This window comes from Peromyscus maniculatus, chromosome 22 (genome assembly GCF_049852395.1).
Source record: "Peromyscus maniculatus bairdii isolate BWxNUB_F1_BW_parent chromosome 22, HU_Pman_BW_mat_3.1, whole genome shotgun sequence".
In the NCBI taxonomy this organism is placed as follows: Eukaryota; Metazoa; Chordata; class Mammalia; order Rodentia; family Cricetidae; genus Peromyscus; species Peromyscus maniculatus.
In genome coordinates, this window is record NC_134873.1 from 50,338,692 (window position 1) to 50,366,484 (window position 27,793).

Sequence of the window (27,793 nt, forward strand, 5' to 3'; positions counted from 1 at the left end):
ATGAAATAACTGCAGAAATCTAGGTCTCTTCAACTTCAGTTCACCCAAGAGTCATCTAGAGACAAGAAAAAAAGCAAAAACAGAAACAAAAAACAAAACAGGTACCCGGGCAAATCCAGCCCCACCGACGACTTTTGGACAAGCCCCTCTGCTCATGAGCTCTCTCCCACTCAACTGTTAGAAACAGGAAATCCTGATAAAAATTTGGAGTTAAGACTCTCTAATCCCCCATTTTTTGATTCAGTGCCATTCATAACACAGCAACTGTCCACCTCTCTGGGTCTGCTGTTTTCTGACAGTCAGTTGAGCTACTAAATAAATTAAAATAAACTAAATATGAATCATATTTTCCTTTTTTTCTAACTTTTATACCTAACCTCCCTGATCTATCCTTAAAGCCAAATTTCCATCTGTAAAATTTCCCTTGGCCCACGTCTTTAATTCCAGCACTTGGGAGGCAGGGGCAGGTGGATCTCTGTGCCTTCGTGGCCAGCCTGGTCTACAGAGTGAGTTCTAGACAGGCTCCAAAGCTACACAGAGAAACCCTGTCTCGAAAAAACAAACAAACAAACAAAAATATCCTTTACCATTATTACTATTATTATTTTTCTCCCAGAAAAGCTCTTAAAAGTTAAATAACTTTCCTCTCCATTTCTCAGTAAGAAACCTCAGGCTGATAACTGCAAAGATTTTGCAAAGTCCCATGTCAGAAAAGTGACAGACGAGACTCTAAACAAAGCCTGTTAATTTCCAGGCCACCTCTCCCAACTCTATACCAACTGCTAAGATGCCCTGGGCTCACTGATACTGTGTTTATATCCCTCATGCTCTGTACTGTAGGTCAGGAATCGACAATCCACGGCCAATGGGCCCAACCCGGCCTGCCACCTGCTCTTATAAAGCCCATGAAATTAAAATGTTTCCCCATTTGTAGATGATTGAAAGCTGGAATAAAGGAATCTTTCACATTTGGAGGGGAACTTATGAGATAGGCAGAGTCGGTGTTTATAAATAACTTCTTAAAGAAAACAGCTCTTCCGTTATGTGTGTGTTGTCTGAGTTGGCTTTCTTGTTGGAGAAATAGCACTGAATGACTGTGACAGACCCCATGGTCCACAAAGCCAAAAGTATTTTTTTATTTATTAAAAATAGTAATACACACAAACACATATAATATACATATATAGTAATACACACACATATATTTCAGGACCACTAGCCCACAAATAATGACATGGAGACTTATGATAAATTATGAAAGCTTGGCCTTCAGCTTAGGCTTGCCCCCAACTAGCTCTTATAACTTAAATTAATCTGCTTCTATAATCTATGTTCTACCATGAGGCTTGTTACCCGTCTTTGTACTGTCCATCCTGCTTCCTCGGAGTCTGGTTAGCAACTCCACCTTCTTCTTTCCAGAGTTCTCTCTCTGTCCTCAAGTCCCACCTATACCTCCTACCTAGCTGTTGGCCATTCAACTTTTTATTACACCAATCACTGAAAATACATCTTCACACAGTGTACAAATACCCCACAACATTTCCCCTTTTTTCTAAATAAAAAGGAAAAGTGTTAACTCTAATACAGTAAAACTATATACAATAATAACAATCATCAAGTAAGAACTGCATTTACCATGTCCAGTTCATTCATGTTTGGCAATTTTGGAGAAAGTACTGTATTATCTATCCTATCTTAGTGAGTCTAAAGTCCTATACTTAAGCCACTTTCTATCATAACTTGTATTACCATCCTGAAAATATCTTTTTAGACCTTAAAACATCTTTGTAGATAAACAACTTAAGCTTTTATGTTTTCAACTCTAAAACCTTATGTCTGTTATATAAGTGCTTTTTTTCTGAATTTGTTAACAAGGAAAACTGTATAACTATCTAGTCTTTAATCTCTATCAGAGACACAAGAAGTGTAAAGTATTGCCTGAGTAAATAGGAAGCATAGAGCAAACAACTTCAAAACTACAGAAATAAAAAGACAGCTGGCTGCCTGGACAGTCATCCAACGTTCCTCTGCAATGTAGAGGCATCCATCTTCAGCTTACAGGCCAAGAATACCTGACAGACTTTTTTTGTGAAGCAGGAAGTTTGAAGGACTGTCCTATCTTGTCTTGGCAAAGCTTGGCAGTCACCTTTTGTGTGTGTGTGTGTGTGTCCTGCTTGTCCAGTTTGGACAATGTACTGTCAGCAGTCAAGGAAAGGGCAGTTTCTTGCCCAGTGACTAACATTGCTACACATGAAGATGAAAAAACTCCATATTTCTTTGATACCTGTCATTCTTTTTTAAAGTGAAATGGTGCTGCAAGGAGCAGACATGTGTCACTATCATGAAAAGCATTAAGTTATTAAAAAATCTTAAATACCATTTCTGTAGGTCTCTGAAGTATTTGAAGACCAGTTAACTATCTAAAATATAACTCTGTTTGACCTTGAAAACATACCTAACATGACTACAAGTTTTATTAGTATAGATTTCTAATTACTAACCTGTATTTCTTAATTATCCTAAATAGTTTGTAATAATAACGTTCAAGGAGTAGATATATACATTACATAGGTACAATAACTTAAACAAGACTAGAAACATATATAGCGTATGTTCTAACAAAAATAACCTTAAATTTGTAGCACTATACAAAAACATCTTAAACAAGAGCAGAAACAAATATATAAAGGTTTTGGGGCCCATGTCCTTGAGTGTATATTATGTTCCAGCTTCCCATGGCAATGCTCTACATCATTTAGCATATTCATGTAAAAGCCACAGTAGGAACAAGGACTCTCATTATTTATCTTTTAAGTTATGCATGAATCTTTATAGAATACTTGCATGCCAGAAACTGTAGTGCTCATATATTATCCCCACAAAAGCCATAAGGCTCATTATTGTTGTTATTACTATTGTTATCGTTATTACCCCTCCTTAAGTAGATGAGGAAAGTGAGCTGAGAGAAATGCTGAAATCAAACAGACATTATAAGTGTGAGTGAATACATCTGCTGGTCTCAGAGACCTGTAGGCTGAGAAGACAGGGGGCCCACAGTTGAAGAGTCGCCATTGCCAAACAAAAAGCCATGGCTCAGTACTCTTTCATCCCTGAAGAATCCTTGTGAGATAGCTAAGCATTCCTGAGGCTGGAAAACAGCCCCAGTTGGGAAGGTCTTCTACATGGTCAGAGTGGAAGAAAAGTAGACTTTACTTGAAGACTTCTGGGTATCGCCTCCTCTCTTTTCTGTCCTAGAGCCATTTGGTGTTAAGTACTCTTCATTTTGTTATTTGGAAAAAAAAAACAAACTACATGCCATTTGGTGTGTTTTATAGTGCTGAGGATGGTCTGAAACAAGAGCACTGATGAAAAAGAAGCTCTTGAAAGAACTACATGTTCTGGGAAGGGAGACAGAAAAGATTCACGTGGAAAGAACCCTTGAATTTGTCCAACATACACAAACTTCAGCTCTGGGGTGGTCACGATCTCCATTATAGGAAAGGTATTTTGAAAGGGGGGGGTGAGACTCTTGAGAGGTAGTACCTTTCCAGACTCTCCCTGATGCCACTTTTAGTGAAGGTCTACAAAGCAAGTGTCCCTTTGGGAGATGAATAAGCAATCTAATGACCTTAACCTGTTACGAGCCTTGGAGGCTCTATACTAAGGAACGAACACAACCAAAGAGTGGCCCTGTGTCCTGTGTATTAACAAGGATCTTGGAGAAGCTGGAAGAGTGCAAGAGAGAATGCATTAGAGCCATAGATGATAAAGAAACAAAATAAATCTGGAGTGATACCCAGGAATACCTGGTGTCACACCACCTATAATCCCAGAAATCTGGAGGCAGAGGCAGGCGAGTTCAAGGCCTCCTTGAGCTCCATAGTGAGAGCTTATCTTTCTTTCTTTTTTTTTCTTTCTTTCTTTCTTTCTTTTTTTTTTTTTTTTTTTTTGGTTTTTCGAGACAGGGTTTCTCTGTGTAGCTTTGCACCTTTCCTGGGACTCACTTGGTAGCCCAGGATGGCCTCGAACTCACAGAGATCTGCCTGGCTCTGCACCCTGAGTGCTGGGATTAAAGGCGTGCACCACCACCGCCCGGCTTGAGAGCTTATCTTTAAAACCAAACAAAAAGTAAACGAAGAAATGAGTTGACAGGTGTCCTACTCTTTCTCTTTGCCTCTGCCTTTCAAGGCTGTGCTGCAAGAGCATGTTGGAAGTGGCTTTCCAGTGTAAAATGCGTTTAGGCAGTGCCATAGAGTTATTATTTGCCCTAACTCTACAGCTCCTATGCATGGCCCTGACTGGGAGCAGATCAGTAGCTATGGAAATGCTCATAACATTGTTCTATGGATGTCCTTGTCATCAAATGTCTGGGATGGGCTTCACATGGTTCAAAATGACTAGGTTCATTGGTTTCCTAAACCCCTTTCTTTCTTTGGAAGTGACCCCAAGTGCCCTCTCCTTGAGGAACTCACAGGGCAAGCTTCTCTTTCCTGTTCATCTCATCCAAGCACTTCATTCCTAGGCAGTTCAGAACCTACCTTACTCAGCCATGGCATTTCATCTATGGGTGTTCTAGATCGTGACAGGAAGCACTAAATCCAGAGCATGGCTTTTGAGCAGTCTTATTCACCCATGGCCAAGTCATTCAACTGTTCCATAGTCTTCATCTTTAAATTAAGGCAATGATGCTTTATTGAAGGCCACTTATAAGCATAAAATCAGAAAAATATATCCATAGGTATAGCAACTTGTCTAGGCCCTAACATGACCAGTGCTCAACAAATGTGAAATGCCTTCCATTTCCATGTGTGTGTTCTGAAAAGCCTAGTGCAGGGCCTTATATACACCTAGTGCTCAATAAATGTCATGGTTGGATTCATGTAAGTTGCTGAATCACTGCCTTGCTGTTTCACTGGACCTCATATTAGATACAACAAAGAAGTTATTATTTGTGACTTTGCCTGAGATGGCATGAGATCTGCAGAGTGACTACTCTGCCTTTTATTTTAAGATGGCCCCTGATATTATCTCTTGAATGTGCAGGTGACTATTTACCTGAATTGGCATCAGGCTACTGTCATCTAGGTTATCAATGGGAATGCTGGAAAATGGTACAATACAGCACCTTCAGGATCTTAAGACAATCAACTTACTCTGCAGAAAATACTTTGCCTATTTCTCAGAAGACTTAAAGGGGGAAAAAAGGCTAACTTTTCAAGAAATGATCCAAAGGTTGCTTAAGAGCAAAACCTTAGTGTGGGCATCCATGTTTGCCTGCTTCCAGATACTCTCAGGTTACTGATCCCTTTGTTTAAAAGTTCTGCTCCTGGGTACTGGGCTCCTCATACTTCCCATCAGAACAGTCTTCAGATGGCATTCATTTGGCATAAATCCAGTTTTAAATCCCTTTCACTTCCTCTTTGTCTTCCTGTATCCTAGGTCCTTAAGACTTTCTGCCAGTGGACTGCATAAACCATCCCAGGTTCACAAATCAACATATGCTCATTGCCTGTGAGGATTCATACGGAGTACTTCTTTGCCTGGCAATACCTCTGTATTTTGTTAGGGATCTGTCTGACAGAATACCTTCACTCAGATGAATGACTTTCACACCAAAGTTTTCAGATCCTGTGTTGGCCAATGGACAAAGGCTTTGAACCTGTTTTTTGTTTTTGTTTTTGTTTTTTGTTTGTTTTTGTTTTTTTAGCACACTCAGGCAACTTGCTATAAATGATGCGTTGGCCCTCAGCCACAGAAAAAATTTCCTTGCCTCACCTGTCAGTCAGGATATTCCCTCCCTTCTTTGAAAACTGGGCAGGAAGTAAAGTCAAAATGTTTTATTTGAATCTTCATCTACCTTCTTACACTGTGGACTAGAAGGACCAAAGGATAGCTGTGAGCATAAGGCAGCCAGGTTCAAAACAAAGTCGCAGCAGGGAAGAGAGCAGCAAAGACTGTTGAATCAAGACACTCCCTATGTGTATCCTGATCCCCTTGGATGAAAGCATACCAATAAGCACTTACCCTGGAAGGCTCCAAGTCAGAAAATGAGCTGTCTGAGTTACATGTTAGAAATGCTGAGAGCCTACTCCTTGATTAAAGTTTCAACATGATGCACATAGACACATGAGAGGCTAGAGGCTGAGGCAAAAGAGAGAGGGAAAAGTAGAGAAAGGATAAGAGGAGGCTGGCCAGAAGGAGGGAATAAAAGGAGGGAGGGAGGGAGGGCGAGAAGGAGGAAGAGAGAGAGAATGGAAAATAATCCTACTGCATGTAATGAGGTCCCACTGGACTAGTCCTACCTTTAAATCAAAGCCCCAAAGGCAAAAGCTGAAAGCTCACATTTCCCGAGTCCAGGCCATCCCAACGGGTCAGAAAACACCTGACATCTACTTCCACAAAATCCGAGAGACATCTCCCAGGAGCCCAAAGCATTTTGTTCCGAGGGAAAAGTGGGAAACTGCTGGTGCAGTACCTCACTGGCCTGGTTAGTCTCAGTCACCACTGAGAATTAGAGCTGGAGAGGTAGACAGCCAAAGGAGCAGTGGGGATTCTGGAATCTAGGGAAAGTCAGGGAGAACACTTGCCACAAGAGGGAGCAGTAGAATTTGGTCAGATGGGTAAATGCTCTTACTGGGGAAAGGGGGTGTTTAACTGTGAGTTTATAGTATCTAATCATGGAGTATGGATCCTTCTGAAAGACGGCTGAGCGAAAGACGTACATCCCTAAGTGACAGAAAGCAGCCCTTGGACCCCTAAATTCTTGATGAAAACAACAACTGAATTACTTGAAAGAAGCATATACAAGAGGTAAAGAACACGAAATGGGCAACCTGCTATAACATTGTCTTCTCTAAGTCTTTCTTGCTATAGATATAACTTCCGTTTCAGTCTGGATCTTGCTGATGCCTCCTCTTGCTTCTTTGCTGTGTATTGCTCTCCCTCTACCTAGAGCACCCAGGAAAAAAAGACTGGCCACACTGAACGGCAACATGGAAGGGACACACGCGAGTCCAGAAAACTGTGGCATCCACAATCACGAGCAGAACGCTGTCTTTACATCGCACATCTTTTCCCTTCTCTATCCATTCGGTTTTTCAGAGGAGGGATACAATTTATAGAAGCTACAGAGTTCTTCTCCTCATTTACTTTGTCAAAGAAACAGATTAAGCACCGAGAGGGAAGGAACCATGCGCTTACTTCGCAAGATAAATAAAAGTCTATTTTTGTCTGATAAAAAAACATGTTAAATATAGCTTGCTAACAAATGCTCCAGCTCCTTTCGGTGGATTTTATTGTTTCAAAACATAGTGAGCTTGAAGGAGCCAACTTCTGCAGTTCCTGCACATCAGGGTATCCCTCACCTTCCCCTCCTGTTTTAATGTGGGGTTAGAGCACCCACACTGCTCTATGCTCTTTCCTCCCCCTTCATGGTCAACAGAAATTCTATCTCGTAGTCTAAATCCAGATTGATACCACAGAAACCATTCTAGTAATAGGAAGGTCTACAGATAGACAGGGGTACATGAACCACAGCCTGACTATGCCTTTAGTCCACTACTCTCTCCTCAGCCCGGTTAAGCAGCTTTCAAGACAGAGTAGTTAGGACTGATCACCCTAGACACTTCACATCCTGTGCTACCTCTGTTCAGCTCAGTGGTGAATGAATAATGGTTTATCTCAGTTCACCTTTGCTTTTTGTTTTCTGCTCACTCTTTTTCTAGGAACTAATCATTTCTTTTTAATAAAAACACAACAGCCATTTTAAAAAGAGAAAACATCAGGGCTTTCTTTGTAGGGGGGGGGGAGTCTTAGTTAAAGAGTCCAGAGATCCAAATGGAACCCTCAAAGCAGGCCAAATGTGTAGAATGAAAATGATTTAAGAAAGCCCATTGGACAGAACGCAGTGGGTCCTTCCTCCCCCACCAGCTCACTCACAAAACCCTAAAGATGGAGCAGGCTGTCCTTCCTCCTGCCTTCACAACCCCGTTAACCTCCCAAATGAAGCAAGTTTGGCAAAACCAGAGAGCAAAATCCCAGTAACACAGGATTCGAAAGAGGAACCTAAGAACAGCCGGTCTTCTTCCGGCTTTGTGTTCTTATTGCAAATGAATGAAGAATCTAGATTCACCCTCCCTTCTCTGCCCCCCACAGAAGAGTCCTGCTGTGGGTGGTGGTGGTGGTTGGTGTGTGTGTGTGTGTGTGTGTGTGTGTGTGTGTGTGTGTGTGTGTGTTAGTGGAGCATACTTTCAGAATTCCCTCCAGGTTGCCCCCCTCCCACGCCCCCCCCTCCTTGAAAAATCTTCACACAGCAGGTCTAGGGGTGTAGAAGATGTTCAGCGGCTCCTAGCTGGGTTACTCCAGCAATCTCTGGAAGCAGATCTGATCAGAAATCTCCACCTCCTCAGCCGCCGGCTGGGCTCCATGACCAGGATGCCTGAACTGTCTTTAGCGCATCTGTCATTTTTTGAAAAGCCTCTTCCACTACACCTCCCACTGATATCCTTTTTTTTTTTCCTTCTCATTTTAGTCTTTACACCTCCAGCAGGACAAAGTTTGTGTTGTTATATTCACAACCACTAGTGGCTGACGAGCAGAGAGCGCCTTCCAGGGTGCCAGGCTAAGGGGGGTTAAAACCATACCTAGCACAAAAAGCATGACTTTCTGCCCATGATCATAGATAATATGCACATTGCTCTCGCTTTCCAAAAAAAAAAAAAAATGCCTTGTTAAATTGGATCACTGCTGCTCTTAACTCAAGCACCCCCTCTTTATCTGGGGAGCGAAGTAGGAACTGCCAGCAAGTCATTCACCAGACAGAGACCGAATCTATGGATCTTCAGGGGGACAGGCTGGGGGGGGGGGGGTAAGGGGGAGCAAGGATGCAAGCACGCACATATGTTGTATTTTTTAAAGCATCTCCAAGATGGATTTGGTTTCTCTGGCGGACTGTCCTGCTATCAGACCTCCCTCTTCCTCGAGAAGGAGGAGCCAAGAAGGAGATCCTTGAATCTCAGAATACTGGCCATTTCCCCAGGAGCCAGCCCAGCCTCAGTGGCAAATAATGCAGCTGTGAAGCTCCCTTTGAATCTCTGGGTAAAGACGCCGGTGTGTGCAGAATCCCCGAGCACACGCCAAGGCACAGTGCCCGTGCACGGGGAATCCTACAGCCCATTCCCCACCGCATCTCTCCCTCCTCTTTCTCTGCTACCCAGCCACACCTCCCTCCCCTCTGCAGTCCTCGGCTAGTAGCACCCAGCGCCTGCCAGGAGAGGTGGCTCACAAGTGGAGCCTTGGGGGAAGACCCCAGGGATTACCGGGAGGAAGGGTGACCGACCGTGAGAGGAGCCCAGTGGGTGGAGGTGTCTGGCTTCCCAGCTGCGCCGCTTGCTTTCCGGGTGGACTTAGCTCTTCGCGCCCTGAATCCTCCTCGCAGCCCAGCACAGTCCAGGGTGCAGCATCCCTCCCCCTATTCCGCTCCCCCCCAGCCCCCAGCAGCCTTTTCTTCTCTGGCAATCTACACTGGCAGGCGGGGACCCTCACGCCCAAAAAAAAAACCACCAACAGCCTGAGCAATTTCACTCTAGGAGAAACGCGGACACCCAGAAAATGTGCAGGCGCGCGCTTGCACACACACACACACACACACACACACACACACACACACACACACACACACACACACGGAGGAACAATTCAGAAGCCAGCCCTTTGGCTTCAACGAAGAGAATTCGCTGCCTAGGGAACCGCAAAGAGAACAGTCCCCTTCTTGCCGTTTTGTCGCTGCCTGCAGGGTACCAGCTCCTTACCTGGGCTGAGCCTTGTGGATGGATTCCCTCCCGGGGTCCTGCACGCCGCCGCCGGGCGATCGGGCGCGCTAGCTCCCTTTGGAGACAGCTCGCGATCAGGAAGAGGTCGCTCCCATCCTCGGCTGGAAGCACAAAGCCGGCGGCGGCGGCGGCGGCTCGAATCCCGAGCAGCGCCCGCTCGAGCAGCGACGGCGGCGGCAGCGGCGGCGGCGGCGGCGGCAGGCAGCGGTGCGCGCGGGCGGGAGGCGGCGAGGCCGGCGGGCTGGGAGGGCCGGGGCCGGGCGGCGCGCGCGCTGCGCTCCCTCCCTCCCTCCCTCCCTCGCTCCCTCCCCTCCCTCCCGCGCACCCCGCCCGCCCGCTCGCTCGCTCGCCCGCCCGCCCGCCCGCCCGCAGCCTCGCACTGGCTCGCACGCTCCGCCGGGCCAGCCGCCTCCTGCCTCACCGGACCCCGCGCGCCACCCGCGGGTGCCTGGCAGGAGCACCAAGCCGGGCGGGCAGCCCTGGCAGCCACCGGGTCGCCTTTCTGTGCTCCACCAGTGGCTGGATTCCCCGGCCTCGGAGCCCCCGCAGTGCGTACCCGCCTCGCAAGCCAGCGCTCTCTTCCGCACCCAGACACGCGCACACCCGTGCTGCTGCAACTTTTCTTTGGAACCTCGCTAGACTGATCCAGAGACAACCCGAGCCCCCACACCCCCCCACACCCCAACTCGCCTACTCCTTCCTTACCCCTGAATTTGCTACTCTAGATACATCTTACTTCCTCCACATTCTAGTCCTCTGCTAATGGAAGCTTTCTTTTAGCAAAAGGAATCTGGCGACGCATCACCTATTTTTTTTTTTTTTTAATCTTTACTCTGTGTTTCGCCTTCATATTCAGATAGGAAGGAATATGTGCTAGCTACTAGAGGCTGCGGATCAAACACGGACGGCAGGGGTTTCCCAGCGGAGATCCCTGAAAGACACCAGGTGTTGCTATCTCGCTCACACCTTGCAGCTTGCATGGGAATAAAGACCAAGAGGCCCTTTGGTGTGAACGCTGGGCTGCTTTTTAAACTACAGACAGGAGTAAAAAAAAAAAAAAAACTGAGCATTAAGACTGAGTCAGGAAAGACCTAATGCAGCAATCGACGAATCATTCATTGTCCTTTCCAAGAGAAGCCTTACCGTTGCCAATACATCACTTCCCCATAATTAATAAAGGAGCATTGCAGCAGGCCCTTGCTCTCTCACGAAGGCTCATTCATCCTTACAAATCCTTAATGACTTGGCAGGATGAAAGGCGAGACCCACTGTGGAGCTCAGTGGCTCCCAACCCTGGCTGCCCTGATGGCACACACCTGGGAAGGCAGACTCACCTGCCTTAGCTAGAAGCTGCCCCAGACCCTGAGGTGGGAGTTCCAAGTTGGTGCTTTGAAAGCAACACTTGCTAGTAGCCCTTGTGTTTTGCCGAGAGATGTAGGTGAGTGCGATGTCAGGGGCAGCTGTATGAAGGGACAGAAGAGAGAGCTGAGGCAAGTTCAAGTCCTTCTGTAGAGCTTGCCTCTCATACTTACAGCCTAGTTCTTGCTGTCAGGCCTTAAGTAAGGAGAGATGAGGACTCCAGGAATCAGTCTGACTTCTATAACACAGCAAGGTGGGAGAATTGGCTTTTTTTTTTTTCCTTCTTTTTTTCTGGAAGCCTGTCAGGGACTCTTAACCCTGACTGCACCTCCGCTCTGCAGGAGAGGTTTGTTTTAAAGCCCACTGAGTAAGCCACGCCCCAGACTAGTGGATTTGCAGTCTGTCAGGGGTGGAACCCAGGCATCAGGGAATGGTTTTCAGGTCCCCTGGTGCCACTTCCTAGGTTCTGGGCTAGCATCCTTTCCATATGGTGTGGATGTGAATCTCCTTGGGATGCAGTTTCTCTGGGCAGGGCCCCCATTTCTAGCTCACCTTAGACAGCAAGTACGTGAGGTGTCCATCTAGTGCGATGGGCCCTGAGCTTGGCAGAGCATGCTCCAAGCTGCTCCCTGTCGAAATTCCCAGGTATCCTTCCTGCCTAACAGCAGTTTCCATTCCTTGCTGGGTCCAGGTTTGTTTTTTGTTTTTGTTTTTGTTTTTCCTGGAAGCCCCACTGCTCTCCATGCAGACTTCTGTGAGACTGCACAGACTACTGACACGTGCTATGACCCAGTGTGTCCCCATCACTCAGCTACTGTGTGTCCTCTGGTAATGACGGCTTTCGAGGAGGCCCGGCTTTCAGAGGGAGTGAGGGGCAGCCGTTTGGCTCACACTCAAGTAAAGGGGCTTCGAAATAAAAGTGGCTGCATCTCAATGGCACAGAGAGGGGCTGGTGGGTAAAGACTCCACCCCAATCGTAGGAAAGAGAACACAGGCCATGAAAGAGAGAGTGAAAGATTGGAATAGAAATGTGAGTGAACTGTATTCCTTTGGCGAAGATCTTGTGGCGTGTGTGGCGAGCAGATTTGCTTCTCTGGGCTGCTTGGTGGATGCTCCAATTTTCTGGAAAGTGTAAGTACGTTTGTAACATAGGGTGGCAAATGAGCTGGTATTTTTAGGGTACCCTAAGTCCACCCTGTCAGCATCCAAGAAGGCATTAAAATGGCATCTTATTTTTTTATTATTATTTCTACTTGAATTTGATAAGTAAATTTTGATTCCTGGAGAAAACCTACATTCAATGCTTTTTTTATCGAGAGCCATTAAGAGGCAGCCCCATGCCTAGTGATTTGGTACCCATTTTGATTTGGCTCCAAATCTGAGCCCCTAATTTTCTTTGTCTTCCACTTCTCATTAAAGCCAACTTTATAATGGTTCCAGCGCCCCAAGGCAATTTAAACCTTTTGCTCCCTCCCTCCTAAATGTCATACATGGCTGGATTTTTATTGCAAGAATTATCAAGGTCTACATCACCCGCACGAGGCTGTGGGAGACTGCAGCTGTACTCAAGGAAGCGGTGAGGCTGCTGCAGGCTGGAGCTCCAGAGAGAAGAAGCGTCGTACTTCTGAAAGTGGGGATTTCTACCCCAATCACAAAAGTATGTCCTAGTGGCCATCTCTAATGGTATTCTCATATATTGACAGCTGTATTTCCCCCTTTGGACTTGGGGTTTTACATATTAGTTTCCACTTTATCACTAACTAAAAGAGCATGCATGGTACAACCACCTAGGGAGCTGCCTAGGATGGTTACTGAGAGTTGATGCATCCTAAGGTTTTCGTGAGTTAGTTCCTAGAAAAACCTTTGCTCAGAGCCTTCAGCAAATTCACTCCTGAACACATGCAAGTGGCATGAATTAGATCTAGCTTTATATCCAGTCTCCAGAAAGAGGAGACCAAGAGTCACACATTTAAAAAAAATGGTCCATTTAGTATTGTGTTGAAACCCATAAGGATTCTTATCATGGAGAGAATGAGGACCCCAATATAGTTCCTTTTCTTTTGACCTGGATTGTCTCGGCCAGAGGTACCACTGTTCTTGCCATGGCTTGGTGTTTCATTAAGCCTTGTCATCCCCAGGATCCTTTCTTCTGTCAGCCTTTACCACTTGCTTCATGCTGCTCTTCCTTAAGCTCAGTCTCGTATAGATTTCTGCATCGGGAAAAGGTTCTATAGTACACCAGATTATCCAGAACGGAACAAGGTAGCTACATCTCTCTCCCTAAAAACCTCAGGTGGCCACAGAACACCTCATTTTGTCCTTTGGATTTCTCTGGTTGCTGATTGGATCCAAGGCTGTTTGCTTCAGGGATTCCTGTGGGGAGTCTGTGTTGACGTCCGGTGCTATTGGCCTTTGTCCCATGAGTCTTATCCTTGCCATTGAACACTTCTGTGCTGTGTTTTGACTGGCTAACATGCCGGTCTAATACTCCACCCGGCAGTGAGCTGTGCTGGTGCACACAACGCTTCACAGAGTACGACCAGCTTTCTGGTGGACTGGTAGTGAGAGTCCTTGTCCCTGTGCCCTGTCACTGAGGGATCACCCACTTCCTCAGGTGGGACAATGAAGTTGTTCTACAGTTAGAAGCATCAGGGACATGCTATTCTACATTTGAGTAACATTTCTCCAAAGCCTGTACTTATCCAACAATTTCATTTTGCAGTTTCGCTGTGTTTTATACCAAGGAAACATCTAGTTCGTATCCTCCAACTTGACCAATGGCATCTCAAAGGCAGAATCATTGTAGGGCAGCAGAGAACAAATGTCTGGATAAGATCCAACGTTTAGGACTCAGAATACCTGCACTAGACTCACAACTCTGCTCTGGCCCTGTGACCATTGGAAGTATCTTGACCCCTAGAATGTCATGTCTTTGTCAGAGAATCCAGAATCATAAAATCTCCTAAAATGCTGTCGGAAGGATAAAATGTATAGAACATGTTTCACAGAGTTACCAATTGCAGAAGTCGGTCAACAAATGATTTTGCTCTTATTGTTGGGAATCAAGTGCTATCAAAATCATATTCCCACAAATAAAAAGAAGTTAAAGAATTAGTTCCGTGGCAGGGCATTTTATTATTTGTAGCAATTGTGTTGTGGTCCTTCTTACACAGTGAGTCAACCAGGGGAAAGCAGGCTTCCCCATCAGAGAATCACTTTCCTTTCTGTAACAAATTTACAAAAAGCCACTTGCATGCTCTCATTTTGTAAGGACGCAGTATGGCTATATTTATTGATAATATTCCATTGCTTTTAGAGCTATGTATCAACTTGATCCATCTCTATTAAAATTGGGAGCTTCAGATAGTGCCATTTTGAAACAAATCCAAATACAACTATGACTTTGTTGCTCACATTAATGTTTTCCAAGGAGACCTTATCTGCATGACGAAAACCTCTTCATTGGTTTTCTACAACATTTTCTACTGTCTTCAACATGGTCCCAGAGACTCTCAGTCATCCAGAGCAAGAACGAGCCCCTTGAAGTGCTCTGTAGTAGGTAGCTGTTCCTTACCATTCACTTCTGAGGACTTGTCCGTGAGAGATCGTACATTAGCTATGTCAACAATTCTCCTTCATGACATACCATCCCTGATGCATGGCTCCTTCCACATCTTCAGTTGCTGGCTGCTGCTGAGAATCTAGGGGTGACCATGGTCCCAGATAGCAGCCTTCAAAAGTGAAATTGGCAGAGCCTTGGAGGCAAAATGGAATGAACCTCAGGATGTCTTAATTCACCATGTTATCGGTGCTGGTTCTGCTACCAATGGAAGTGCTCGGGTAACAAACCAGTGTGTTCTCATCTCTTTATGAACTCAGACTCATGCTACATAATTCAAGGTCATCGTGAGTTCATGAGCAAACGAAGCTCAGTAGCTACAATCTACTCCCCCCTCTCAATTCTACTCTGCCACAGAAAACCATGAGTATCTTTGGAATTGTTTCTGTATCTCTTAGAAGGCGCAGCTAAATAAATGGTAGGCTATTTGAGGAGGCATCGAGAATATTTGCAGCCTATAATTTAATTTTGTATGAGATCATTATAAATTAGTCAGAGGGGCTCCGATGACTTCCATTTTATAGATTGAGAAAGAAAATAACACAGAGATTCATTTGCCTAAGTGTGACTACATATATGTCTTATCTGGTTAATTTGAAGAAAACAAACAGCTGCTGAAGCCAGGGCTGTACTGTTGGAGGCTGTTCTCTTCCTGCTGAGAAGACATGTCTGGCACTGTATTTCAGGGGGTTCTCTTACTGGGGGGCATTTTGTTTTTTGTTTTAGATTGGCTTTTTGTTTTAACCATTGGCTTAAGTTAAGTCAGGAATTTAGTAGACATCTATAAATGGCCCTATGCACTTTGCACGATATTTTCTACTCTGTGGCTCTATTGAATATTGATACTTAACAATATAAACATAAAACCAGAAACTCCTTTTGGAAATTTAAAGGGGCATGCATGTATTTTGTGGCTTTTTTTTTTTATTTTAAGAGGCAGGAAAGGATACTGTAATTTACCTCACAAAGACCCATAAGCAGATTGGAATGTTGCATCAGGAAAGCCCAGTTCATGGGTAAATGATAGCAGTCTTGTGGAATATTCATTCCCCTTTTGCAGAATCTCAAAAAGTTTTTAGTGTGTGACAGATATATTAATAGACTACTAATTACTGCAAGGGGACAGGGCTATGTGGGAACAAGGTTGATTTCACTTGTAAGGTAACAACTCTTTGGCCCTTATCCAGGGTAAACTGCAACTTAATTCCAATCACTTTCTTGTCCCTGCAGTACAGATCCTGGTTAGCAACTGACATAGTCACCATATCGGCCCCACAGTCCTGGCTGGCCACCTGCTCTGTGATGACAGACAGATTGTCTGTGACACTACAGGAGCCTGAAGCACAGGGAGATGGCAATCTGACCCAGCTTCAGGCCTGAGCCTGCAAACTGACCCTCCGCCAGTTACCTTAGGAATCACTGATGAGCTGTCATTTGGCCCAATTTATGAACAGCCCAAAGCCTCGCTTATTTTGTCCGTTGACACAGGTTCATTGGGCAAATATTTATTAACATTAAGCTTGAATTTTTGTTGAATTTTCTAGAATCAAGGGACTTTTGAGCTTTCTGGTTGTATTCAAAGTCATCAAACAATTCATTAAAGGAAAAAAAAAACACTGGGAAGAACAGATAAAAAACAGTTCATGCTAGTCATGTTGATATATTTGTTCACTCGGTCCTTTACGTGCTTTTAAAACTTATGACATTTATTGTGTGTGTAGACAAAGGTGTGCAGGAGTGCACACATGGAGCTCAAGGTCAAACAACTTTTAAGGATCAGTGCTCTCCTTTACCATGTGTGTGCACCAGGGATCAAACTCAGATCCTTAGTATTGGCGGCAAGCACCTTAACCCACTGAGCCATCTCGCTGGTCCCTAGTCTTTCAGGTCTTACTGCAACAGTGTTAATGAAGAGATATTATGGGCCAGGTTCAGATACTGAAGGGCTAACAGGATGAACAGAAGTAAAATTCCTATTCCATTCCAGCAGGGGCAAATGACAAACTGGAACAAAATTGGGAAATGAACATGTCTTAGGTGTTATACGAAACAAGACAAGGAAAGCAGTAAAGTAAAACAACAACAATAATAACAACAACAAACAAAACAACAATAACAACAAAACTGCACGAGAGAATTTAGGGAGTGGGAACTAAATTAGGTGGGCCCCTTATTGATATCTACTGCCATCGTTTCAAGTTCTCAAACGGTGAAATGATGGAGCGTCGTATGTTGTTTGGTAATCTATTTCTATGCTCAATTGATGTTCTTTCAGGCCCTCCTCAGGGGCAGAGAAGCATGGACAGGTGAATGCAGCTTTGCATTCAGAATGCAGTCACAGTGTGGGGGCCCACAGAGGCTCCCTAGCAAGGCCTTACTCAAGGTCAGAAAATCTGAGCTTGCTTTACCCAGCAGGGCTGCTTAATAGGATGATTTGGCCAGGGGGGTGGTGACCAGGTGTTTTGAAGGGGCTACACTCTGCTGTATGTTGTGCTTTGATCTTGAAAAGGGCAAGTATTTTGCCTCTCCCCTTGGTAGTATTTATTAAAAAAAAAAAAAAGCCCATTAGAATAAAACTATGGGTGACTGGGTATTGACTCAGGGTCCTCCCGAAGCTATCCTGTGTCTCTGTCTTTGTCTCTGCCTATATTTCTATCTAATACTTCCTCATCCCTCACTCCTTCCCTCGAGAATCCTTCGACACGGAGCAGCTGGACTCCATCATCACAGTATACAAACCTAACATTTATAGCAAAAGACAGATCGGTGTCTTCAGGGGCTGTATAAATGGCTACTTCTTCTGAATTAGACTCACCGCAAAACTCCTAAGTGCCCTATTGGCTTTATTTAATGAGTATCCTGTAATTATCACCTATAGTGGCCAGCTGGATATCAATGAGCTCTGCTGAGGCTCCTCTTGTCGCAGAGTCAAGGGCTTTGGCGGTGAAGGAAAACCCCTCCTTGTCAGCTAATGATGGATCAGCGCTATCTTTCACAGGTGCCCGTCACACCTCCTATTCTTACCTCCAGTTACATGATACCCAGCACACTGATAGACATAAGCATGTACCCACATACATGCATGTGCACGTACTCACACCATATGCACATCCAGCCCTTCATACAAATGTATGCACTTTTATGAAGACACGTAATGCACACCTTTGGTTCTTATTTATGATCAAATGTTCAATTATTAAAATGCCACTAAATCAAAAGTCACCAATCAAATTTTATTGAAATACAAGCTGGCAACTTACTTTTTATTTTTATTTAATACCATGAACTTTTATTGTTAGGATTTTATATACTTAGTTTCAATTCTAATTAAAGGCTCATAAACTAAAACAGAATATTCCTCATGCATATTCTATGCATCAAAGCATAAAACAGATGCACTAATTTGGGGGGTTTGGGGGGACTTTTTAAAAATATTTTAACTCACATAAAAAAAATAATACAAAGATCCTGAATGTAAAAATTGTTCAAGAAAAGGCAGAGCTTAGATAGAAAATTATTCAGTGCTTCAAAGTAGATACCTGACTCAGATGACCAATATGTAAATGCACATTGAATAAATTATACCAATTAATGGCCATCTATACCTCATTACATGGCCATGGGGTGAAAGTTTAGTGGCTGAAATTTTAATCTGTTCTGGAAAAGAAAATGATAAGTGATCATTTGATCCAACCATGAACTAAGTCCTAGAATTATTAAAAAGTCCATTCGACATTATTTCTGACCTCTGGGGTCTTAATCTTACAGGTTGAAGAGACGCATGGTTTTGAAGAAGTGGGTGCTGTAGTTGTGAACAGGCACCTTGACTGTGGGTCAGCAACTTGTTAAAGTGAGCATGACCACGGATGTTCAAGAGTTGATGTTTAAGAGAAAGCACAAATAGAGGACCGACCAGAACTCTTTTCTCCCTCTGACTCAGCCACTGGCAGAATACCATTGCCTCCCAGACCAACAGTTTCCTTAAGTAATGTTTTCATTTTGAAGAGCTGGATGGTTTCAGATGAAACCCATAGGCTTTCTAAAATGCTGCTGGTCTAAGGAAAGCAATCTCTTTCAATAGTGGGGAAGGGGGTGACAGCCTGCATGCCCAGCCAGAGGAGATTTCATCAATGAGATGATGAATGGTATTCATAAAATTCAGACAGACTCTGGGTTGGTTTTATGACTGCGTTTAAATTCTCTGCAGACAACGCACCCCCTTGGTCTTTGAAGGGTAGATTTACTGTCCTCTTTGTGTGCCCTTGCGTTTGAAAGAGGTTAAAGTAATCTAAGACTATCTGGTCTTCCTCCTAGGACATACAACTAACCTGGTCTTACTAGCAGGTGAAAAAAACCAGAGTCTGCTGTGGATATCGTTCTATATAAATAAAACACTGATGGCCAGTGACCAGACAGGAAGTATAGGCGGGACAAGGAGAGAGGAGAATTGGGGAAGCAGGAAGAAGGAGGGAGAGACACTGCAGCCACCGCCAGGACAAGCAACATGTAAAGACGCCGGTAAGCCACCAGCCACATGGCAAGGTATAGATTTATAGAAATGGGTTAATTTAAGATATATGAACAGTTAGCAAGAAGCCTGCCACGGCCATACAGCTTATAAGTAATATAAGCGTCTGAGTGATTATTTTATAAGTGGATTGTGGGACTGCAGGGCTTGGTGGAACCTGGAGAGAAGCCCTCCAGCAACAACAGTCCACTAGACATTTCAGTACATTTTGTGGGAAAGAAAAATGGAGCTAAGGTTGGTAAAGTACATTCTTTATGCAAGCCTCTTCATTTTTTTGTTTGTTTGTTTTTGTTTGCTTTGTTTTTCAAGACAGGGCTTCTCTGTGTGTAGTCATGGCACTTGCTTTGTAGACGAGGCTGACCTTGAACTCAGAGAGATCCTTCTGCCTCTGTCTCCCAAGTGCTGGGATTAAAGGTGTGCCCTACCACCACTGGGAAAATCTCTTAATTACAATCACAACCAATTTATCAGCACTTTAGAAATAGTCAAAGTCAGTGAAATCTGAACAAAATAACGACACTCAATCATTTTCTTTTGAGACCATCACTCACCTATCTATCCCTCCACAGGAGGGCATTGTTTTGCTAAGAGCTGTCCTTAGTTGCTGGCTAGCAGGTTCAAAGATAAATCTCTGAATATGATTTTCTATGCATGTTTCAACAGCTCTTCTGATACATTTTTAATAGGATACAACTTGAAAAACCTATACATTCATCATTATGAAAAACATAGTATCCGTATAATGCTGATTATAAAATGATTATAAAATGTATTTATAAATGGAAAGCACACATTAGATTTTTACAGTTTTATCTGCTCATTTAAGGTAATCTTGAATTTGTATTTAAATAGGTTCATGTCATTAATGTCAATCAAATAAAACTGTTTGATTTTTATCAACTAATTTTAATATGTCAAAGTTTTTTTCTGTATGTATGTTAGTTACTTTCCTTTTGTTGTGACGAAATATTATGACCAAAGCAACTTAAGAACGAGTTGATTTGGCTTCGAGGGTGAAGAGGCCCTATTGGTAGGAGGCATGGCAATGGGCAGGCATGGTGGCAGAAGCTTGAAGCTAAGAGTTTGCCTTTACAGCCACAAACAGGAAGCAGAGAGTGAACAGGCATTGGCAAAGCCTTCCAACATTGGTGTAACTTCCTCCAACAGTGCTGTGCTGTGGGATGTCCTGTATGTTGTCAATAAATAAAACGCTGATTGGTCAGTAGCCAGACAGGAAGTATGGGATAGGAGGGGCAAATGGAGAAGAGAGGCTGGGAGGTGGAAGTCTGGTGGAGCCACCAGCCAGCCGTCCAGGGAGCAGCATGCAAAGGCAGCAGGTAAAGCCAGGGAACACGTGGTAACATATCGATGAACAGAAATGGGCTGAGTAGAAGAGTAAGAGCTAGACAATGGTAGGCCTGAGCTAATGGAGGAGCAGTTTAAATGATATAAGCATCTGTTTATTGTATAAGTGGGCTATGGGACTGCCGGGGCTTGGCGGGACCCAGAGAGAAAACCTCTAGCTACAGTGCTACAAACTGGGAACCAAGTGTTCAGATATCTGAGCCAGGGGTTGGGGGCATTCTCATTTAAATCACTGCAGAATAGAAATACTAATGTCAAAAACACTTAATGAATTTTCTGACACATTTGGAAACATTTTTTCCCTGTGAGAAAAAAAGTATCTTTTGTTAAAAAAAATAAAGAAAGAAAGAACAGAGATGAGTTTGCATTTTGTAGGAATTAGTTATTTGAATTTGGGGACCATTGCTTGCTACCTACATGATCACAGGTAAAAATGATTATTTCATTTACTCATTTGAATGATGACCAAGCAAAGGATTGAGCTAGACATAAGAAAAAACATCAGCGAAATAAGAGGTCATTCACCTTGGATAGGGGAGGAGTTATTAAGTATATTTTTTTTTAAATAATTCATTACTATATAGAATACTATAGAGCAATGAAAAGACCCAGAGCGGGTGTTGACTTTCTCCAAATGAGAGAGCCAACCCTCTTCAGGGGACTCTGCGAAGCCCTACAAGATATCTAAGTGCTGTGGGATGGTCTGTATGTAAAATTGCTCTGATTGGTCAATAAATAAAACACTGATTGGCCAGTGGCTAGGCAGGAAGTATAGGCGGGACTAACAGAGAGGAGAAAAGAAAGAACAGGAAGGCAGAAGGAGACACTGCCAGACACCACCATGACAAGCAGCACGTGAAGACACGGGTAAGCGACGAGCTACGTGGCAAGGTATAGATTTATAGAAATGGATTAATTTAAGATGTAAACTAGATAGCTAGAAGCCTGAGCCATTAGGCCAAACAGTTTAAATAATATAAGTGTCTGTGTGTTTATTTTATAAGTAGGCTGTTGGACTGCCGGGGCTTGGTGGGACCTGGAGAGAAGCTCTCCTGCTACATCTAAGAACTGTCTACAAGAGGAGAGTGAGCTCGGTGTATCAACTTGGACAGATAAGCTTTAAGAAATAAAGTCAGAGGGCTTCTGAAGCGCACCACACAAGAGAGTGAAGGCTGTTAGCAGGGGCTATCGAGGGGGAATGGAATCAGCTGTGAAGACCTTGCAAAGCTCGGCCTTGGTGCCTTCTTGAGGACAAGATTATCTGCCTGCTTCATGCTTGCTTTCACTATAGAGTGAATCAGCCCTACAGCACCTAAGCTCCCCAGCCCTTGGCCTGATTTCCTCCTCACAAGTGATTCAGAAGACACTCTTCTGGGATGGGTATGAAAGAGAGAGTTCAGGCGTGGTGACACATGCTTATATTCCTACCACTCTGGTGGAGGGAGGCAAGGTAGATCAGAAGCACAAGTTAATCCTCAGCTACATAGTAATGTCAAAGCCCAGGCTGGGCTCCATGAGGCCCTCATGGCCGTGTCTCAAAAACAAATGCACACAACTGACAATTGGGAAAATTAAAAAGCAACTAAGTCACATATTATAGGTACAGTGTTACTTTCTTTGTTAAGCATTGTCAGGGGTCTCCATGTGAGTATCAATAATTAGCGCCGTGGTTAAAATTATACTCCTGATTGCTTTATCTGGGTACTTGGAACCTCGCCCTGAACATACATCCTAATGTGCTCTCTGTATCATTACAGATAAGAAAGGATGATAGCAGAAAAAAAATATTGATTGTCAATGTGAACCAACCAAACAAACAAAACCCCCTGGCTTGATTCTGCAATAGACACGGCACTTTTCACAACTTCGAAAGATCACTATACTCCTACTTTTCGGACCCTGTTTGCTGTCCACTCTGCTGAGGATGCTGAAAGAAAACAAGCACCACTAATTGTTACTTTTTAAAGTATAGAGAGGCAGTGGTTCCAAAAAGTTGGTTCAAAATTGTTAAGGAGATACTGACACACCTGATTTCCCAGTAGCCCCCAGTCTCCTCCAGTTTCCTGGATTTGGTGGGAATAAAAGGTCACTGGGGAGATAGACACAGGAGATATTAGCTATCAGGGAAGTATTTACAGCGGCATGAGAAGGATATCTGCCGTAGAGAGATATCACCGCAGCTGTGGATGATGTATCAATGGCACAGGAGAGAAGTCATCTATAAGTACAGGGCATTCACATTTAAGTTCTCTGACATTCCCTGTCCCCTCTGACGCAATGGCAGTACTTTCTGGTTGTGTGCTGAGCACAGAGACAGTGGGGTCAGTTGGCCACAGTATGAACTTACTGCAGCCTTTACCAGTGGTTGTTCACTGGGCTTTTCTCTGTTGGACACTGTGGGGGTAGGGGGTGGGAAATGAGGCTGGATGAAAGTGTAGACTAGATCTTCCTTTCTTCCCAAGCTGTTAGTCAAGCTTGTCAGTCGGAATGGTGCTACCCTCTAGGGACAGTCTGGAAATCCATGCATGGGGTAAGTAGTTACCACAATGATACAGAAGTTGCTATGGATACTTGCTGCTGCAGCCAGGAAAACAACACACTTGCAATGTGTGGGACAGTTGTATTAAATAAATAACCGTTCCTCATTCCCTATGTGTTCTGGAAGTTCTACAGACCATTGGGTAGAAGACAAATCTATTCTCCAACTTTTCAGTCTTATCTAGGTTTTTATGTAAGAGCCAATACTTTTTAAAAATACATTTTAATTTACACTGATTTTTTCCAGGAATGTAATTATTGTGTATATTGAAGATAGATTGTACTTTGCCTCATTTTTAATTAAACCAGAACTGATTAACATTTCTATAAGGCCATTTCTAAAACTTATTTCACTGATGGCAATAGTGTCTGTTAGAGTGCATATCTAGCCTTAATGGAGTTCCATATAATGGGGGAAAGTTGGATGATGACAATTTATCATCTCTTTCTGTCGTATCTGAGTGTTTATACCATGAAAATTAATTTGATGGTAAAATATTACCATTTATAGCCTTTTGAATTATAGTTGGAGTAACACATAGCATTTTCATTATGTGTATGGCATGGGTTCCAGCATCAGTTTTCTTTTAGAACAATGAACTGCAGCATGGTCAATATAAAAAGAAGTGATATAGTCTCAGAGAATGTGCCTACATGTATGTGTTGGAAAATTAATCCTTAGACAACAGTTGCACCTATGGAGAGGTGTGTGAGTCTCAGGGTTCTGTCCTCACAAATGAGTTAATGAGTTAATGCCACCATGAAAGGGCATGTGTGGGTGAGTGTGATCTCTCTGCCCTTCTCCATATGAGGAGACAGGCAGTCTCCTTTGTCACCACTCTGTCTTGGTCACCTCTCTGCCTCCCAACTTTTGCCATGAGATGACATAGAGAGAATGCCTTTGGTAGATGGTTATATCTTGATCTTATATTTCCAGCTTCTGGACTATGAGCAAATAAAGTCTGTTCTTCCAAAATGTCCCTGTCTCTGATATTTTGTGCAATATAGTTTCAGTGCAATATAGACTAAGACAAAGGGGAAACCAAGTCTGATGGAATTGATAAGCTCCAAACATATAATTCCCCTTCCTCAAATATGAAACGTGGGCTGATTCATAAGAATAAGTGTTAGGGAAAATTTAGAGTTAATTACAAGTTACATTTAAATGTAAATAGAAAAAAAATCAGTCACTAGAATAGCTACTCATAAATGACACTTTTCTACACTGACAAGTTCTTCAAAGAAGAGAAGCAGGAAAGAAACTCCATTGGCCCAGCCCTGGAGGACCTCATAGGAGGTTAGAACTGAAGGCTCCCTCCCGGCTCTTATGTCCAATGAAATGGCAAGAGACCCCCACACCCGAAGAGTAGCAAGACAGTAGAATGGCTACTCTGTAGATAACTAGTTGCTGGTAAAGCCACAACTGCTCTGAGCCTTACTTCCCTTGCAAATTGAGGCTGTTAATGCCTTTTCTGCCTTGTTCAATGTTATTTTGAGAGTCTTGGGGGTGCCATAAGAAGAAAGTGCTGTGTAATGACAAGAATTATGGCTATGTATTTTCTTGCCTTCTGCAGTATCCAGACACATGCTGTGCATATTATAATAACTCATAATTCATGTAGCTTGGTTGAATGTGTCCCCCTTTTCCTCTTGTGAAGCATAGACACTAGCAATTTGTAACTTGGATTATATTTCTAATGGATACTCTTTAATTTCTTCGTGTTTGTATATGAGACACCTGAAAAACGATTTGTTATTAATCTTACAGGAACAAATTATTAAAAAATGAACTAAAAATAATCTAAAGGAGGCTGGATATGAGTTTTAAAAGACAGGTTGATTGAAAGGAGAATCCTAGGTTGGACACCCCAGGAGGAGAGTTAATTAGAACCCATGTAGAGAAGTCTGGAGCCAGTCCCCAAGGCTGACTTATGACTAGTTGATTAGAACACATTGCCTATCATGTCCTGTAAGGTATCTACCTGATCCCCAAGAAGCTTATTCAGCTTCAGTTCTTGCATATGCAAAGTCTCTACAATTATACTGACTCTTAAGGTTTCTTCTGTCTTGAATGTGACAGCCTTTTGCCTAGAGCTCAGAGTGGGACACTGATAGGAGCCCATATGACTGCATGCATGTTTCTAAGTGAAAGCATTTACCCTGTAGAACACTTCAGCTGATTCTGACAGGGGAAAGGGCATGGTGGTGTTATTAACTGCCGCTAAGTATAGATGGAGAGGGAACAAAAGCCTGAACTGCTTAATTTGCTTCTCTAAATGATCCTTTTCTCCATTAAAGCCATTGGTGATCATTGTTGTTTCCTTCCACATTCTTTCTGCAGAATGAGGATTTGTCACCCTCTGGTTATCTTTAGAGACTCCCCTCCCCCTGGAATTAAAGGTCCTATGATGTGTCCTTCCATCTGACATTCCCATAAATAAATTCATAGTGTCTGTCTTGTTATTCTCTCCTCAGTGCGGTCCACCTTAATTAAATCCATTTTAAGTTCTTTATTTCCAAAGAAATCAATAGTGATTTTCTGGGACACCTTGGAATTCACTAGTTCATCGCTATACACCAGTACACCAGTGATCTTGAATTTCATATTTAATCTTCAGAAAGTGGTTTTGGTTTACAAAATTGGATAAAGAACTTTTTGTACATGACTACATTATTATATATAAAAAAGCAAGACTTAATAACCACTAGCTACTAGTGTAAGTTTGAGCAAATCAGTTCAGCTAGATCTCAAGTTGAGCATCTGCAAATTAGCTGAGCTGAATTGACTTAGGTCTCTTTTCCAATTAAAACATTGAGATTCCGTACCATAAAGTCTCAGTGTCTACTCTTTTAGCTTTTAATCTTATTGTTTACCATTAGATATGCATCAAATCCTATAAGAGAAAACTCTATGAAATTATTAGCAGTGTTCCACATTTGTGGGAACTTTTTAACATGCACAAATTATAGTCATCCATTTTCTCTTGAAACATAACTTTGAGGTAAAACTAAATTTAGTAGCACTTTCTTTAGTGTTTGTTTGTTGTATTCTTTATTTTTATGGCTTTTCCTAGAAACATACTTTTCTCTTATCAATTTAAACTGTCTATTGTAATAATTCTTAGGGAATTTACAAAGATATGACATGAATGAGTGTTTGTCTGTGCTGTGAAGGTCAGAAGAACCATCAGATCCCTGGAATTGGAGTTACAGGCAGTTGTGAGCCACTTGTCATGGGTGCGTGGAACCAAACCAAGCTCCAACAAAAAGAAGTAAACACTCCTAACCATTGAATATATTCTCAGCCCCTTGAAGCATTTTGGTGTCTTTTAACATGTTTCTAAACAAAACACATTAGGTTAAGGAAAGTGTCTAAGCACCTTCTAAGCCAGAAAGGGTTTTAGAGCATTTCAAGTTTCTACTTTTAACTTTGTAATTAAAGGGTGTTCTTTTCTGTATTTTGCGTGATCAGTGTGCGTGAGTTTTGCCTATACAGTAATCAATGTTTAAATATTTGAGCAAAGTTCAACAGATACAAAGCTAAGGGGTAGTAGACAAAATCCCAATTGCCAACTGATGGCCAATTTTGTTACACTTAAATTTGGCAAACATTGATCATTTCAATGCCTGTTTCAGACATATTTTAACTCATTAACACACATTTCGGTTTATACCTTAAAAGATGACTATATTTTGTAATTACAACAATATTATCGCATTTAGAAAGTTAACAATAATTTTGTACTCTCATAACAGATCCCTGATGATCTCATTAAAAATATGTTGATGATTGGTTTGAGAAAAAATTGATTCAAGCAAGATTAAAACATTAAATGTTTTTGAGTATAAACATATAAATAAAATGAATTCATTTTCTTCTGCCAAGTTTCACATTCTAGAATTTGCTGAGTACAGTTCCTGTTGTTTTAAAATAGATATTTCTGTTCCTTGTCTTTCTTTCTTGTAAATGTCAATGGCATCGGCTGTGATTTTGTCATAGGTAGTGTTGTGTATATATTTTCTACTTTGTCACATAAAAACATGAATAGAGTCAGGCTACTGCCTTTCCATGCTGCTGAAGGTGTCAGTGTGTTTAGGGCTTTGTCAAGGTGGTTCAATTATAAAGTTCTCTGACCAATATTTTAATAAGCCATTGATAGTCTGCCTCCATTTATTATTTCATTGGAGATCTCAAAATGTTACTATTTGAAAAAAAACATAATATATTTAATGGAATTGTGAAATGAAAAAAATTTTCTCATCAACTTCTGATTTACCCCAAAGTTTTATTTAAATAATAGTTCATTATTTTCACTAAATCTGGTGAGTAGATGCTTTTTTTTTTTTTTCAATTTTCTCTTCTTGGAACTAATCCTCATTTTGTTTATCTTTTCACTCTTTGTAGAGACTACAAATTTCCCATTGTCTTTAAATAAAAAAGTGTTCTGAGGACAATCTGACAAACTATACACAAGTTTTAATGTGCATATCCTCAGAGTAATTCTTCCTGTAACCTATCCTAAGAAAACAATCACGAAAGCCTAATATTCATTC

The 27,793-nt window shown here is 42.6% G+C and overlaps 1 protein-coding gene across 16 annotated transcripts in view; it reads right to left on the reverse strand.

The window, feature by feature from the left end:
• Positions 1–27,793, reverse strand: part of Slc8a1 (solute carrier family 8 member A1) — a 358,680-nt gene that overhangs the window by 290,310 nt on the left and 40,577 nt on the right. The window contains exon 1 of one of the 16 annotated variants that reach the window (XM_076559439.1): positions 11,363–14,831. The exons of 13 other annotated variants lie outside the window; for them this stretch is intronic. The gene's annotated coding sequence lies outside the window, so the exon portion shown is untranslated. Of the gene's footprint in view, positions 1–9,337; positions 9,425–9,809; positions 10,004–11,362; positions 14,832–27,793 lie in introns of those variants that run through there. 2 more of the 16 variants (XM_076559438.1, XM_076559440.1) reach the window with 2 other exon arrangements.